Source organism: Tupaia chinensis, unplaced genomic scaffold (genome assembly GCF_000334495.1).
Source record: "Tupaia chinensis unplaced genomic scaffold, TupChi_1.0 Scaffold000335_1, whole genome shotgun sequence".
Taxonomy (NCBI): Eukaryota; Metazoa; Chordata; class Mammalia; order Scandentia; family Tupaiidae; genus Tupaia; species Tupaia belangeri.
The window spans coordinates 6,405,778-6,422,720 of record NW_006159829.1 but is presented as its reverse complement, the minus strand read 5'-3'; the positions used below and the strand labels follow the sequence as shown (position 1 = coordinate 6,422,720).

At 38.2% G+C, this 16,943-nt stretch overlaps 2 pseudogenes; both read right to left on the bottom strand.

Moving 5' to 3' along the window:
* Positions 1–13,446: 13,446 nt before the first annotated feature.
* LOC102470587 (60S ribosomal protein L12 pseudogene) lies at positions 13,447–14,137 on the bottom strand (annotated as a pseudogene).
* Positions 14,138–14,916: 779 nt separating this feature from the next.
* On the bottom strand, positions 14,917–15,607 carry LOC102470160 (60S ribosomal protein L12 pseudogene; annotated as a pseudogene).
* Between the last annotated feature and the right edge of the window lie 1,336 nt (positions 15,608–16,943).

Here is a 16,943-nt window from a genome sequence, read left to right as displayed (position 1 = left end):
TCAAGACTGCAGCTTAGGAAAACTGGGTATGTTGGGGCGTGTGGCGCAGTGGTGTGGGAGGTTTACAGAGCTTCCATTCCAGTTTCTGAGGAGTGGTAACTTGGCCATGAGTCTGTGATTTGAATTTAAAAGGGAAAATGGAAAATAATCTCAGCTTCTGGAAAACATAATCTACTCTCCAGGGACTGAGTTTAATTTTTCAAACCTTGAGGGACTCAGTAGGGCCCTGGGAGTTGACCCCACAGTTAGTAGTGAGTAGAATCAAAGTGGGAACCTGGGATTTGGGGTTAGGCTAGTTTGAGCTCAATTCTTGGCTCTGCTATTATTACTTAAGGGAAACTGAATACATTTGCACATCTCATGAACTTTAGTTGTGAAATAAATAAATTAGGAATAATTTCTTTCTCAAAGGATAATTGTGACAATTCACTTAGATAATATATATTAATGAACTTGTGCAATGCCTGTGGCAATGCAAGTTCTCAATATGTTAATTTCCCACTTCTTTTAGCAAAGTGATGTGATTCTAACTCTAAAGCACGTCACTCCATACTCACACCTTCCACAGTACCTCGTGCAGTATTCAGATGCCACATCTTTGTCTGATAGGGTATTTACAGGGCTTTCCACGATCTGGATCTTGAAAAAGTTGGCAAGTAGGCAAAGACTGATGTCAGTATAACAGAATGCCTTTCTTTTTTTTAGAAAAACACAGGATTTTATTATTCCCATCACAATTTTTTTAGTGTTTTCAATTTAAATTTATTTATTTACACTCATTCACTATACATCAATACAGCATACAAAATGAAATTTCCCATCCATAATACACTGTATATTGGCTCAGTCAAGCACATCAACATACCTGTTATCGTCAATAAATAATTCCCCATTTCTTGTTTCCTGTATATTTTGCTTTTTTTTTTTTGCCATCCTTGATACCCTATCTCTTACCCCCTGTCGTGCCCAGCCACTATGCGTATATTCTGTATGGGAAACCACATTTTGTATGCTGTGACGATGCTTAGAGGATGAATGTAAATTAATTACTTGATTTTTTAAAAAGTTTCAGCAGAATGCCTTTGTTAATATATTTTTTTTTCTTTCAAAGCTATCCTTTCTAACCAACTCATCAACCAAACCATGGAGTAATTTATCTTAGGCTCTGTCTAAACTTACACCTAATTAAAACTACTAGAAAGACAGGATTTACTACCAGTTCTACATACCTTGATTTTTATTGTTAGCTCAAACAATAGTTGTTATTGTTATGATATTATCATGTTCTTCATCCTTACTTACTTCCATCAAAAGAAAGGCTCTGTGTACTGCTAAACACTTTGAACTATTGTCCAATAAAAGCCAGTTCTGGTTACACTGTGGTAATACAATGATCCATGAGACTGAAGTCACATGGGAAGGTCCTCGGTTTGCATCTTGAGGTCTCCCTGTACTTGCCAGGTGCATCAGCCCGTGCCCTTAATCCTGGCTCGCTGAGGCTGGGTAGATTGGAGCATGAAGACTCTGCTGGGGACACCTGTCTCTCCCTAGTTCATAAAAGATAAATAAATAAAATTTAAAAATCCAACAAATTAGAGAAATTTATTGTGGGAAATGGACATAACACTTTTAAGCATCCTTATGAGTACATCCTTATAGTTACAACAAAATGTTAACCCCTGTCTGAACAAAGGGATTTTCTTTCTGTGCTACTTTCTGTACTGTTCCTTGGCCTGAGCTGAGAAACCTTTGAAATGAGAGTTGAGTGTATCTGTGACAATGCTTCATATATCCTACTCCAATGAAAAGAATACATTTCCTATTTCTTTTTGTTGTTGTTGTTGTTGTTGTAGAGGCTTTTGCTTTAGGATGTGTGTAGTCACCAGAGAAAGACAGGGACAGTGAGAGGAAAAGTGAGAAATCGCCCCCCAGGGAGGATATTCACGTCACAATTTCTTCTCCTCCATTCTCCTCCCAGGGTCTTGAGCTTGCGCGCATATGTTCCAGGCCATGTGGGAGTATAGCCATGTAACTGCTACACTGTCTGCTTGCCCCCACATTTTTATTTTTATTTCAAATGGGGTCACTAATATCTTCCATGCTTCTGTAAATTAATATCAAATAACACGTGTGATAGCACTATGTGTAATTGGACATGTTAAATACTTATAAGAAATAAGCTCTTCATATTTAAAGAATCATTTTCATTTAACTTTATTATTATTATTATTATTATTATTATTATTATTATTATTTTAATTTGACCATAGAGAGAGAGGAAAAGTGAAAAAGCAAGCCACCAGAACCAGGACTAGAACTTCCATCAGCCATGCTGGAATCTAGTGCCCTTAACCACCACATCACCTGCCAGCTCCAAAATGGGCTCTATTTTTATGGTGCTATTACTCTTCCTTTTGCCTCACTTAGACTTTGTGAGTATCTGATTAACAATGGCTTCCTTGAGCATCTGTTGGGGGATAAAGAGAGGTTAGGTATCATTCGATACCGAGTTAATCTTACCATTATTTGATTAACTAGCAATTTGATTCAGCATTAGGAGCCTCAAGAATATTGACTAGATATTGAAAAGGGTGAGAATTCTTTGCGGGAACTTATCATAACCTCAAGGGCCAAATTCATTCATTTGTAAAAGCATATGGAGTATATATATTATTTTTAGAAAACAACTGAAATAGTCTTTCTGAGAAATGGGTAAGTACAAAATACAGAAGGCTAAAACATTGTGGAAGGTGTGGGTTATATTATACCCCATTCCATAATCTTGAAAATCCATGGTAGCTTTTCTTCACTAATTGTCCCAAACATATTGAGCTTCTATTATGTTCTAGTTGCTGTGTATTAGTTTTTTATGTTTCTATATCATGGCACTGGTTTGGTTTAAATCTGAATTCTCACCTTGGCTTGCCATTCTGAGTTTGGACGGTGATGACATCTTCTGTGCAGAATTGACTAGTTCTCAGTGAGAGTGTAGGCTCTGGGGTTGTCCTGAGCTGATCGGGAAGTACTCAGGGTGGCCGGATGATTGATGTGTTGTATAAATAGAATGCTGGAAACACAATGTGGGAATAGGAAGAGCCAAATGTCAATAATAATAATGAAAAAAAGCTCTGAAAATCACCATTTAAATGTATGCAAATTGCTTAATTAATTGACCTCATTTGTGCTTGCAGATATCCTTTGCCTTCCCCTCTGAGAATTGGTTATTTTTCATTGTGCTGTAAAACAATATTCCAAGGCTAATTAAACCCTTTCAAGCTATAGGTTAATATTTGATTCATATGTAAACAAATTTATAAACATTAATCAAATCCAAATTGCTCATTTTATAAATACTGTTTTATTCATTTTCAGCTAATAGATGTGTTCTCTGCATTTATTCAGTGTTGATCTTGAAGAGCTCACGTTTGGGGAGATGATAGTTATTTAAAAAGCAACCTAGCGTTTACTTTCAAATCGATTACAACTTTGCCTTGATCCCAATTGTTTGTTTCTACAAGGATTTAGCATAAAAGCTTCATCTGGAATGTTGGTAGGGTGTACAAAATATACTAATATAGTTATCAGAGGATTGTTTTATCCCAGAGCATTTGCATTTAAAAAGATGCCAAAAGGAAGACTCGCTGTCTATTTAGGCTAGACTCATGGAAAATAAAATTTTAGTGGAGTTAACACAATCTCAGATTTAACCTCAGCCCAGCAAATTATTCATTTGTCCATTCATTAATTAAGTGGCTAATTAATGTGTTTATATATTATTGTTTACCCATGTATGCACATAAATATTAATTCACTCAATAAACATCTGCTACTCATTTGCATCAAAATATAAAAAATGCTTGAGTCTCTGCAAATTCCTATACTCCATCATAGATCCACTGAATTTGATACAGCTACTTGTTTAATAAACTCCCAGAATAGTTATTATGTGAATCAAAATGTAATAACTTCTGTCTTACATAAAAGTAACTAATGCACAAGCTTTGTGTCAGACACTGAAAGAAGTATTGGGCACTGGGGGTGCAACTGTGAACAAGGCAGGCACTTCATTCTTTAAGACATTAGTAATTATAATTAAATAAGTTAGTGCCCTGAGAGGGGATGTACAAGGTGTTATGGGACTATGTCACCTGAGATAGTAAAGGGTCAGGAAAGGCCTCTGAGGATATGTCCTGTGTAAGCATGGCCTGAAGACCGAATGTGATTGAGCCATATGGGAAAAGGATTAACCAGCTTACGTGTCTCTGTGCTGTTGTGTTGGGAGTGGGGTGAGTAATGGGAATCAAAAATGATGTGAACCTGAAAGTTTATTAGTATAAAAGACTGACAAAATGAGAAAAAAATTAAATTATGGCTGTAAGTGCTAAGACATGATTAATTGAGTATGTCTCAGGATCAAAGTATGGAACTGATTTACCCCTGGGGGACCCTAGGAAAGACACTTAATCTCTCTGTATTTTTTTTCTCTCTTCTTTCTTTCCTTTCTTCCTTTTTCTTTCTCTTTCTTCCTTCCTTTCTTCTTTCTTTCTCTTTTTATCTCTCTCTCTTTCTTTCTCTCCCTTCCTTTCTTCCTTTTCTTTCCCTCCCTCCCCCCTTCCTTCCTTTCTTCTTTATTTTTTCTCTTCTTTATTTTTCTTTTTCTTTCTTTCTCCTTCCCTTCTTTCAGGTTTTTGCCATGGGTTGCATGTGCACTTGCTGGAGAGAGACAGGAGGAGACAGTACAAGGAAAAGAAGTGAGAAATCATTTCCTAGAAGGATGGCCACACCACAATCCCTTATTCTCCATTCTCCTGAGATTTTGGGCACACATGCACATATGCTCAGTATGATTTTTGAGCTGCCAGGTCTGGGACCTGAATTGTGGTTGGCCATGTGGAAGTCTAGTGCCTTAACCACTCTGCTGCCTATTGATCTCAGTTTTCTTATTTTTAAATGAAGGTACAATTCCTCTCTCAACATCATTTCGTATAACAAATACTAGATGAGCACAGAAGAAGCTCGTTGTCTTTGGGGAAGACTTCATAGAGGGGTCTAGAAAATGCATGATAATACCTTCTTCCCTAGGAACCTACTGACCTTTTAATCATATTTAATTAAGTCTTTGGGAATCTCAATTATCTTTCACTGCTTTTTTCCCAGAGAAACAAAACTAATGGAAGATCTTATATATTTATTTATTGAGAGGAATTGGCTTATGTGATTAAGGAAGCTAAGCCCCATGATCTTCCATCTGCAACCTGAAGAACCCATAAAGCCAGTGGTATAAATCATTCTGAGTTTGAAGGCCTGGGAACCAGAGGAGCCCATGAGGGCCTACACTCCTAAAAGATGGAGCCATGGAAGCAATGGGGAGCCGTTTAGATGCCCTTGGCAGAGCCACTGAAGCAGAAGCTCCTTGGTGACTTGGACTTGGGGGCACCATTGCCTGCAAGTAGAACAAGGAGAAGAAAATGTTAGGTACATGTGGTTGCCAAGGTCTATCCCTGAAAGTACATGTGAAACGTCTCCAGGGGAACCCCAGAAATGAAGAGAAATGAAAGACTTTTGTGTAAGGGTAGATTCATTAAAATTTAATTTACTGATCATCATTGTGACCCTGACTTTATTAGCAGCCTGCCTGCCATGGTCTGGGGACGTAGGTAAGGGTACTTTGTGTCGTAACAATTTTAGGCACTGTGGGAGTGGTGGGAGTGGTTTTTAATTTAAACATCTTCCCTGAATCTGCATGCTTTGTCACTTAGCATTATGAGAACCTGAAAGAGTCAATGGTCAATGTATTTCAACAAATATATATATTTTTAAGAGTCAATGCATTTTAGCACTGAACATAGAGATCTTTAAATGAACATTTGGTCATGATTTTGTCCCAAGTTATTTCAAAAGATTGAACAAAATGTTAACTTCAGAATCATTTTGTAAAGTCACAGATAATTTCTTAGCTTGCGCTTGCATTTGTACATCACTGCAGCTTCCACTCCTCCCCACTGCCTCCTTTTTTCCTCCATTTTCTCTTCTTGGTTCAGTCTCTTTTAACCTTCTTTCTCATTGGGACTTGAGGGGACATCTCAGAGAACATCCACTGAAGGTTTTTTTTTTTTTTTTCCACTGAAGGTTTGAAGAAGGAGAGAATATTTGCTACTGGGGCTGGCAGGTGGTGTGGTGGTTAATGGTGCTGGACTCTCACGTGGCTGACTGTAGTTCGAGTCTCGGACCTGGCAGCTTGCTTTCTCACTCTCTCTCTACCCCTCTCTGGTTAAATTAAAATCAAATAAATGAATAAAGTTAAATAAAATAATTGTTTAAAAAACAAGGACATCTGCTGCTGAGACAGACTTGCTTCCCTGTCTGAAAAGGGTTCAGTTCTGTTCCCTTATTTTGCAAGTTAAGAGAGACAAGAAACTTGGCCAACTATGCTTCCTGGATGAAGCCAATTATCAAGATTTTTAAAACCTTAGCTTTTGACCTGGACATATTTCAGTGTGTCAATAAGTAATAAATGTTCATTTTTTTTGGGGGGGGGGGAAGTGTCAAACAGTAGGGAAAAAGGAGAAAGGAAACCCATAATCTCTATGTCAGAAGAGCTTGAAAGTAACAGAGTAAATGTTGGGAAGACAGACACCATAACACAGGGGAGAGAACTCAGATGTATATGTGAGCATGTGAATGTGCATTATCTTCATGTGTGCACATACACATTTTTTCTCTTTGTTTCTCTGTGCATGTACTACATGCATGCTCATTTTCACTGAGCCTGTATGGGTGGTCACACATGTGAGAGATTGCACTTGTATAAGTTTACACATCTGTATGTGTGCATATCTTCATGTGTGCATACATGAATTTCTCTTTGTGTTTCTTTATGTGTAGACACAGATGCATGCATATGTTTCTATATTTTTATGCACATATGAGCAATTGCACTTATCTGAGTGTACATGTGTGTATTTTTACAGAGTGCTTTCAGGAACTGCTGAATGTGTACTGAGAACTCACAACTCTAAGTTGCATTTTGAGGTAGGAGAGGACACTTACAAATATTGTTTTTTAAAAGGTGTTATTAAAGTATAACATATATCTATAAGAATGAGCAAATAATCCAATTTTCAATGATTAAATATATCATGAAACTAATGCCAAAATCAAGAAAAAACATTCCAGGACCAGCAGTTAGTGTAATGGCTATGTCACTGGACTCCCACATAGTCAACTGCGGTTCACGTCCCGGACCCGGTGGCTTAAACTCTCGCCGGGGACGTGTGCGTGCATGCCCAAGATCCTGAAAGGAGAATGGAGGAGAAGGGATTGCATCGTGGCCATCCTCCCTGGGGGGTGATTTCTCACTTTTTGTCTCTCTCTCTCTGTCTGTTTGGTGAGCACACGCGTCCTATAGCAAAAACCTCTCCAAAAAAAAAAAAAAAAAAGAAAAAACATCTCATCATTGTGTAGTATTCTATTGTGTGAATATATCAGATATATCAGAATTTATTCACCCTTCTGCTGCTAGACATGTGAGTGGTTTACAGTTTTTGCCTAGTGTGAATAGTGTTGTCATGGGTGTTTCTGTACATTGTTTTGATGGATGAATGCATGCATCTGCTGGGTATAAGTCTAGGAATAGAATTGCTGGATCACAGTGTGTGTTTGTCCATCCTTATAGGAATGGCCTGGCAGTTCACCAATATATCATACCCAAATATATTTCCACCAAGAATGTATGAGTTCCAGTTTCATGACATAGTAACTGTCTTGTTAAAGCCTGTAGATTTAGCATAGTGGAAGTTGACAGGTGAGTCTCTAGCTTTAATTAAAGCCCTGCCTCCAATACTCATTTGCTATGTTACCTTGGGCTATTCAGTTAACATCTCTGGGCTCCAGTTTCCTCATCTGTGAAATGGAGTACGCATGCAGTACATGAAAGTCAAATCAAGGGTGTTACCACATATATAACATTTTCAATAGAGAATTTTACATTCTTATGTCTTCCATATTTCTTCCCTCAGCCCTTCCCACCTGCCCTCTATGATCTACCCACCTCCTACACAGTCTTTGGTATGTGCACTTGTCCTCTCTGCTATTATATCTTTGGATCTTTCCATTTCTGCCGTACAGTACAGACATTTGGTATATATTAAGTGGGGATATACAGTATTGGTCTTTCACAGTCTAGCTTTTTTTAGCATTAAATCTTCTATATTCATCCACTTTGTATCAAATGACAGGGTCTCATTGTTCCATATAGCTAGTAATAATCTATAGTTTACATGTTTTAAACTGAAAAAAAAAGAAATATATCAAATCTTGATAGTCTTTTAAAAATATCCTTTCTCTTTTTTAAAGAATAAATTTTTAAAATATTTTATTATAAATTTTTATTTAATGCCTTTCTTTTTTGGTTCAAAACAATTTTATGTTTCTTTGAAACTTATAAAATCCTGATATATTTAAAGCATTAATTTCTAAATAGTCAAGGATTTTTCAGAAATCTTTACATTATCAATCTCTGGTTTATTCCCTTATTGGCAGAGAATATACTCTGTAAATTAAATTGTTTTCTTTTCTTTTTAAAAAGTTAATGTATGTTTTGTGGTTCAGGTTCTGGTCTGTATTTGAGAAGTTCCATGTGAGCTTTCTAAGACAGTATAAGTATATTCTGCTGTTTCTGGCTGACTGTTCGGTAACTATTAATGAGATTCATTGGTAATGCTGTATCGGCCTTCTATATTCTATATCCTATTGATTTTCTATTTACTTGTTCAATCAGTTACAGAGAAATGAATATGTAAATCTCAGTTCTGGATTAGCCATTAGCAAAATAAACAGGTGCTTAGGCACCACAAGGAAAGTGCACTATAAAGCTTTATCTTCCCTGGGTACAATGTCTTTACCTCTTCCATTGCCACACTAACCAGTAGCATTTTATTTTTTGCAATTTTTCTTGTCTGTTCTCTTCAACATTAAGTTATGTACTTAAAAACATTTTTTAAGGATGATGAAAGACGAAAGTATAAAAATTTGAAGTATCATCGTATATTACATTCGTTTCCTATTCGTCTCAAGAAAATTTTACTTCTATAGGATATAAATGTAGTCATGTAGGTAAGCCTGACATTTAACCCAACTGATTTGTGTACAAGTTACTTAGGTTTTTATAATATGGGAATGAAAGGTCTAAGAGCAACAATTGTCTGTGTTTATTGTATCAGTTGGCCTTAATCTTACCCTAAGATGTTTCAGATTATAAATTTCTATTTGTCCACTTCTTTCAGTACAATCGGCTTTTCCTACATGTAGTTCAAAATTGTAAGTTTAGATTTATGAATATTTACTGTAGTTATGTTTTCTTAGTGTTCTGGTTAAATTAATTTCTCCAAAATGTATCTGTTGAAGTTCTAGCTCCCAGTCCTTCATAATGTGACCTTCTTTGGAGGCGGAATTGTTGCAGAGGTAATTAGTTAAGATGAGTTTATATCACATGCATGTAAGGAGAATGCTACATGATGATGAAGGGAGAGATAGAGGTGGTGCTTTTTTTACAAGCCAAAACACACCAAAGATTTCTCAAAAAGCACCAGAAGTTAGACAAAAAGTAGAAAATAGATGATGTCTAAAGATTTTAATGGAAACTAACTCCTCTGGTGACTTAATTTTGAACATCTCTCCTTCAAAACTGTAAGACGGCAAATTTCTGTTTAACCAACTCGGTTTGTGGTACTTTTTTATGGAACTGCTAGCAATGAATACATTTTGTAAACTAACCATTTTATAATTAATAATATAATTTCTGATCTATGGTAAGTTTTTTTGATCCACAGTCTACTCTGTCTCATATTATTATAACAATTCTGTTTTTTTTTTAAATCTTCTAAACTTGATATTTGCTTGATATTGCTATTTCAATCTCTTTAGTAGTAGTTTACCTATATTATTATATTTAAAGGGGATATTTTGTAGACAGAATATAATTGGGTCTTTTTTCTCCCTATTTAATTTGGCAATTTTTGTCTATCAATATTTTGATGACTTACATTTAATATAATTGCTGATTTGGCTAGATTAAAGTATATCACTTCATTATTTATTTTCAGTTTATCTCCTTTGATTTTTGTTTGCCCATTCTTTCTTTGTTTCCTTTTTTGCATCATTCAAATACGTTTTAGCATTTCATTTGAATTCATCTATTGGCTTATGGGCTTCCCTCTTTTTGTAATGGTTTATTTAAGTGATAGCAACAGACTGCTACTACCTTTTTATGGTCTGCCTGGAATTAATATTTTGAGTAAAGCTCATATTTTTACCTTGCTGCCTTTACATTTTATTTAATATGTATTACACATATGTACATTACAAGGGTACTGAAATGAGTGGGGATTCTAGTCCAGGGGCATCCTCTCAACCAGACTTGATGAGCTACTTGTGGTTCTCACTTCCTCACTTTCAGTTTCCTCACAGCCTTTGCTCCGCTACTGCCCCCACCTGGCCATTGGAGTTACTCTGTATCATGCCACTGCCCAGGCTAGCTGTCAGGTGGCAACACTGTCATCAGGAAGGTTACATGTGTTGTTAGAGAAGCAGTGAACAAGTGAAAGTTCTAGGTTGACACAGGACTTCATAGGGCCAGATGGTGGTTCAGTGGTAATTCAACATTCTGTGATGTTGGACCCAAGTAGGAAGGTCCCAAGTTCATGTCCAGGGCCATTCCTCTCCTTACTGGGTACCTGCACATGGGCCTGTGATCCAGACTGGCTGAGTCTGGGGATGGTTTGTGGCATGAGGACCCTGTTGGGGTGCTCTCTCTCTCTCTCTCTGAAGATAAATAAATAAATAATTTTATACATATATATGTAAATATAAATTTTAAAATAGTATCATAAAAGACCTATCACCTAGTGGGACTGATCTAGGAAGAACATGTTAGGAAATCAGAAGACACCAGTCTGGTTGATGCTCATATCAAAACTCAATTTCTCATACAGTAATACAGAATAAGCCAGGTGTGTGGCAAAAAGCACCCTGTACATATGTTAGTGCCTGGGCTGATAGATGGGGAGACTTAGTATGGAAGTGTCAAAGGGCTCAACTCTGTTTACAGGAAACAATTTGTACTAGAGATCTATTTATGAGGCTCCTTAGGGCCTGCCATGGCACAGGTGCCTTTCTAGCTCTGCTTTCCTTGGGAATTATCTGATTGTAATTGTGCATTATGTCCTGGGACTTGTGCCCTGGCCACCTCTGTCTAGCCATGAATCTGCATGCACAGAGGAGTTTCACAGAGGAGGGGGACCAGCATCCCTGGGGGTGCCCTTCCAGGAGAATTCTGTTTAGCAGAGCTGCTCAGTGCTGGAGAATAATTGAGCCCCAGTAAGACTTTACCTTGGGAAGATGTGACTATGATAGCCCAAACATGTGGAACAATAATGGAACATTAGGAAATCAGAGAAAGAGAGAGAGTCAACGTGAGAAACTAGACACAGACCCCAGGCTCAGAAGTTAAGTAGTCGACATTTCAAATCCTGCCTCCTGGCAGGACAAACACAGGCAACTTATTTATCGCTAAGCATCTGCTTCCTTCGTCATGAAACTTCGATGATGGCAATAATGCCTAGTACAGAGTTGTCATGTGTCAAATGAGGATATATGTAATACGTTCAAGGTCTTAGTAGAATTCCTACAGACCACCACCTTCATTATAGCCAGTGCACTGTGCATTTGTGCATGGCACCTTACTGGTACCATTTCTAATTTCTTCTCTACCTGCCAGCATTTCTGGCTTTAATACCATGCTTAAATGTCACCTCTTCTATTGGTTCTTACTGATTTCCAGCCTCAGTAACAAATGTATGCTCCCAGAATGCTTTGCATTGTAGCTCACCTAGTAAATCTTTCTCCTGATTTTCACACTGTAAGTTCCTCAAGGACAGAGATTGGGTTTTCTCTTGGTATTTATGAAACAGTGCTAGGCAACATAAGGGAAGCACAATGCTTTTATATTATTGATAAGATATATTTAATATTACAACAGATTATTATCTTACCAAGGACAAGGTAGGTTTGGCGCTAATCCCCATAAAACAGGTGTGGTCTTCAGACATGCAGAATGGTTTCTTTTGTGTCTTCTATTCTCATCCCCACCTGGATCATTTTTATTTTTTAAATGTTATTTTATATTTTAAAATTTCTACAGTTTTCTCCTTCCATATATGCTTCAAGTAATGACAGAACTGGGTTTGCTTTTGTGTTCCTGTTCTCTGTTTAATGGTTAAATGATTGTCTATTTTGAGTACTGATTTACAGCTGTTTCCATAGATACCTGATCATAATAGCTAATTAGCTGAGCATGTTTTCTAAAATCCGTTGAATGACATTTCTGTAATATTAGACATCCAGCTTTTATTCAATTAGTACATTTTTCTTATTTCTCTTTGGAAGCATTCATAAATGCTACATGATGTCTCGCTTCAATAGGTAAATGTAATAGGACTCAGGTAATCTTTTGGTCCCTATTTGAAGGCTGCTTCTGCTTATTGCTCCACCTGGAAGTCATCTTTCTCCATTTAATGAACTCCCAGAGCAGAAGGCTTAACAACAATGCACACTTGAAAACCAGTTTTTAGTTAAAAAAAGTGCTTTTGCAGATGCTAATTCACTAAAACCTTACAAAGAGCCAGGGATTTCAGTATAAGCACTGTCCTCACTTTACAGAAGGGGCATCAATGCTCCTCTGAGGCAGAAGCTTGTTGCAGTACCTTGAAATCTGTGGAACCTGATGCATTGTGGTTGCTCAACAAATACAGATCTGAGTGGAATGACTGGCCCAAGGTTATGCAGGTAAGAGTTCTGTAAGTGGTAAAGATAGTTCACAGAATTTCCCTCTTCATCCTGATCCCTCGCACTTCTGGAGTTATTTCGGCTCTCTTCATTGGTAATGAATTCAGAGCAGTCCTTTGTTCTAAGTGGTGGCACCATTATTTTCACACCTTTCTTATATAAGTTACAAGGGTCCAATTGGGACCATTTCTAGTCCATATAGACAAAGCGTATTTATTGACCATGTAGTATCTGACAGGCATTGTAGATACACAAGTGATAAGAACAATCCTTGTCCTCAGGCAATCAACTCACCCTTATGTTCCCTAAAACACTCTACAGAGCATTTTTTTTTACTCACACACTTAAAGGCATTTATGGGACAAAGAATGGATTACCTGTTGAAGATAACTTTATTGTATTGTCAACTGGACTGGGGAGAAATGTACACCTTGCTGGGATACTCATTTTGTAAGCTAAGTAACATGTGGCTGAATATATAAAAGAAATCGAAATAAAAGGAAATAAAAAATTACAAAAGAAATAAGTAAATAAATAATTAAATAAGTACTATAAGTAAAAATAAAAAAAGGATTTCGAATGTATTACGTAAGCACATTGCATCTATTTTATGGATAAATCATGTGCGGCAGAGAGCCCCGAAGCTTGATGGTCTGTTAAGTCACACAAATGTATCTGAAGAAGCATATCTGTTCTTGTCCTAAGTTTGATCCTACATAAAAATCCAATTTCAAAATCAATTAATAATCATTTGGATTTAGTATTTATTTTTCCAGTTGTCACATGATCTTTGATTGAGATGTTTTCCTGTGTGCTTCTTACCTAACTGGGCATCCCACTGTGCCACTGTTGATGTCACCAATGATGTCATGAGGGTGGCGGCCATTGATATTGCTGCCTACAGAGGGGGCTGTCCCCAGGATCTCTTTAATGGTTCCAGAGAGTTCTATGGCCAAAGACCGGTGCCTCATCTGTCGGGCTATGCTGACAATCTTGTCAAAAGTGACGTTTCCACTATGTTTAATGTTCTTCTGCTTCTTTCCCTTTCTCGGTGGTTCCTTGAGGGCTCTGATGATGAGCACAGAGGCAGAAGGTGCCACTTCGCTCTGGGCCTGTCTATTCTGAATGGTCAGTTTCACAGTCATCCGCAGGACCTCCTGGTCACTGGTTGCCTTGGCGATGTCATCACCTACCTGTTTTGGGGACAGACCCAGGGGCGGATCTTGGGGGCCAGGACAGATGTTGCACTGACGTCACCAATGGTGCACCTCAGGTACATGACTTTGATCCCGCTGGGGTCAAACTTGGGCTGCACGACGGAGGTGGCTGGTGTCGGATGAACCCAGATTTGGAATGACTAAAGAAAGTTGCACCAGGGACCAGGAGTTGGCATAATGGCTATGTCACTGGACTTCCGCATAGTTGACCACGGTTCAAGTTGAGTGGAATGACTGGCCCAAGGTTATGCAGGTAAGAGTTCTGTAAGTGGTAAAGATAGTTCACAGAATTTCCCTCTTCATCCTGATCCCTCGCACTTCTGGAGTTATTTCGGCTCTCTTCATTGGTAATGAATTCAGAGCAGTCCTTTGTTCTAAGTGGTGGCACCATTATTTTCACACCTTTCTTATATAAGTTACAAGGGTCCAATTGGGACCATTTCTAGTCCATATAGACAAAGCGTATTTATTGACCATGTAGTATCTGACAGGCATTGTAGATACACAAGTGATAAGAACAATCCTTGTCCTCAGGCAATCAACTCACCCTTATGTTCCCTAAAACACTCTACAGAGCATTTTTTTTTACTCACACACTTAAAGGCATTTATGGGACAAAGAATGGATTACCTGTTGAAGATAACTTTATTGTATTGTCAACTGGACTGGGGAGAAATGTACACCTTGCTGGGATACTCATTTTGTAAGCTAAGTAACATGTGGCTGAATATATAAAAGAAATCGAAATAAAAGGAAATAAAAAATTACAAAAGAAATAAGTAAATAAATAATTAAATAAGTACTATAAGTAAAAATAAAAAAAGGATTTCGAATGTATTACGTAAGCACATTGCATCTATTTTATGGATAAATCATGTGTGGCAGAGAGCCCCGAAGCTTGATGGTCTGTTAAGTCACACAAATGTATCTGAAGAAGCATATCTGTTCTTGTCCTAAGTTTGATCCTACATAAAAATCCAATTTCAAAATCAATTAATAATCATTTGGATTTAGTATTTATTTTTCCAGTTGTCACATGATCTTTGATTGAGATGTTTTCCTGTGTGCTTCTTACCTAACTGGGCATCCCACTGTGCCACTGTTGATGTCACCAATGATGTCATGAGGGTGGCGGCCATTGATATTGCTGCCTACAGAGGGGGCTGTCCCCAGGATCTCTTTAATGGTTCCAGAGAGTTCTATGGCCAAAGACCGGTGCCTCATCTGTCGGGCTATGCTGACAATCTTGTCAAAAGTGACGTTTCCACTATGTTTAATGTTCTTCTGCTTCTTTCCCTTTCTCGGTGGTTCCTTGAGGGCTCTGATGATGAGCACAGAGGCAGAAGGTGCCACTTCGCTCTGGGCCTGTCTATTCTGAATGGTCAGTTTCACAGTCATCCGCAGGACCTCCTGGTCACTGGTTGCCTTGGCGATGTCATCACCTACCTGTTTTGGGGACAGACCCAGGGGCGGATCTTGGGGGCCAGGACAGATGTTGCACTGACGTCACCAATGGTGCACCTCAGGTACATGACTTTGATCCCGCTGGGGTCAAACTTGGGCTGCACGACGGAGGTGGCTGGTGTCGGATGAACCCAGATTTGGAATGACTAAAGAAAGTTGCACCAGGGACCAGGAGTTGGCATAATGGCTATGTCACTGGACTTCCGCATAGTTGACCACGGTTCAAGTCCCAGACCCAGTGGCTTAAATTCACGCCAAGCGCGTGTGTGTGCCCAAGATCCTGAGAGGAGAATGGAGGAGAAAGGATTGCAGTGTGGCCATCCCCCCTAGGGGGTGATTTCTCGCTTTCTATCTCTCTGTCTCTCTCACAAGCACAAGTGCCCTATAGTTAAAACCTCTCCAAAAAATAAAATAAAATAAAATAAAATAAAATAAAATAAATAAATAAAAAGTCTCACTGAAGTCTCCTTCCAGCTGAAAGCCGAAAACTGAAAGATGGATCTAGTGTTTTTAATGGTATAGGCTCAAGAACAGTTCCTTGAAACTGCTAGTTCCTGAATGTGCCCCACAAAGCAATGTTAGGGAAACATTCTCCATCTTCTGCTTTTCATCAAAAACATTCTGTTTGAAATTAGCAAACTGGCTTTTTGTTTTGTTGAGGTTGCCGTCATTATATCCATTTTAATCATGAAAATCTCCTCTAATTTTCTAAATACTGACCTCACTTGTTCTGCTGCCAGACGAACAGAAGTGAGATGATTGTTTATAAAAAAGGACTGAGGCCAAAGCTGTTCTGGCCGTACCTGGTCAGGTTTCACTCCTACACTGTGACATAGCTGGAAGGCAGTATTGATTTTGCGGGTGAGGAAACTGAGGATAGGTTAAATAACCTAGACAATGCCACTCTATGAACTTGTTTGTTAATCTCTATTTCATCTCCACTAAAATATTTCCTTTGTGATAAAAGGAAACCTAATTTTCTTTTCTTCATTCTGAATCTCCAGTTCCTTAAACAGTATCCAGGCATAAGATAAACACAACAAATATCTGTTGCATGATGAATAAAACATATTCTATGAGCCATGTTGCAGTTCAAGATTCAGTGAGACTAACCCTAGTCCAGACACGATGACTCCACCCTTGTGGTGCCTCATCCACTGATCCACTGAATGCATATGCACATTGGAAGTGGTTGTTCTCGCTTTGCCCAAAGGAGCGCTAGGTGCAGCCAGTGCACGTTGGATTTCAGAGTACGCCAGGGGCAACTCAGCAGACCAGGTTCTCAAGGCCAAGGGTAAATATTTAAAGCAAGTCATATTGCTTGGGCAAAAGAGTCTCTATAGAAGAGAAGATTGCTATAATAGAGGTGCATATGAACAAGACAACCACAGATATTGTTGAGTTTCTGGCATTTGTTGC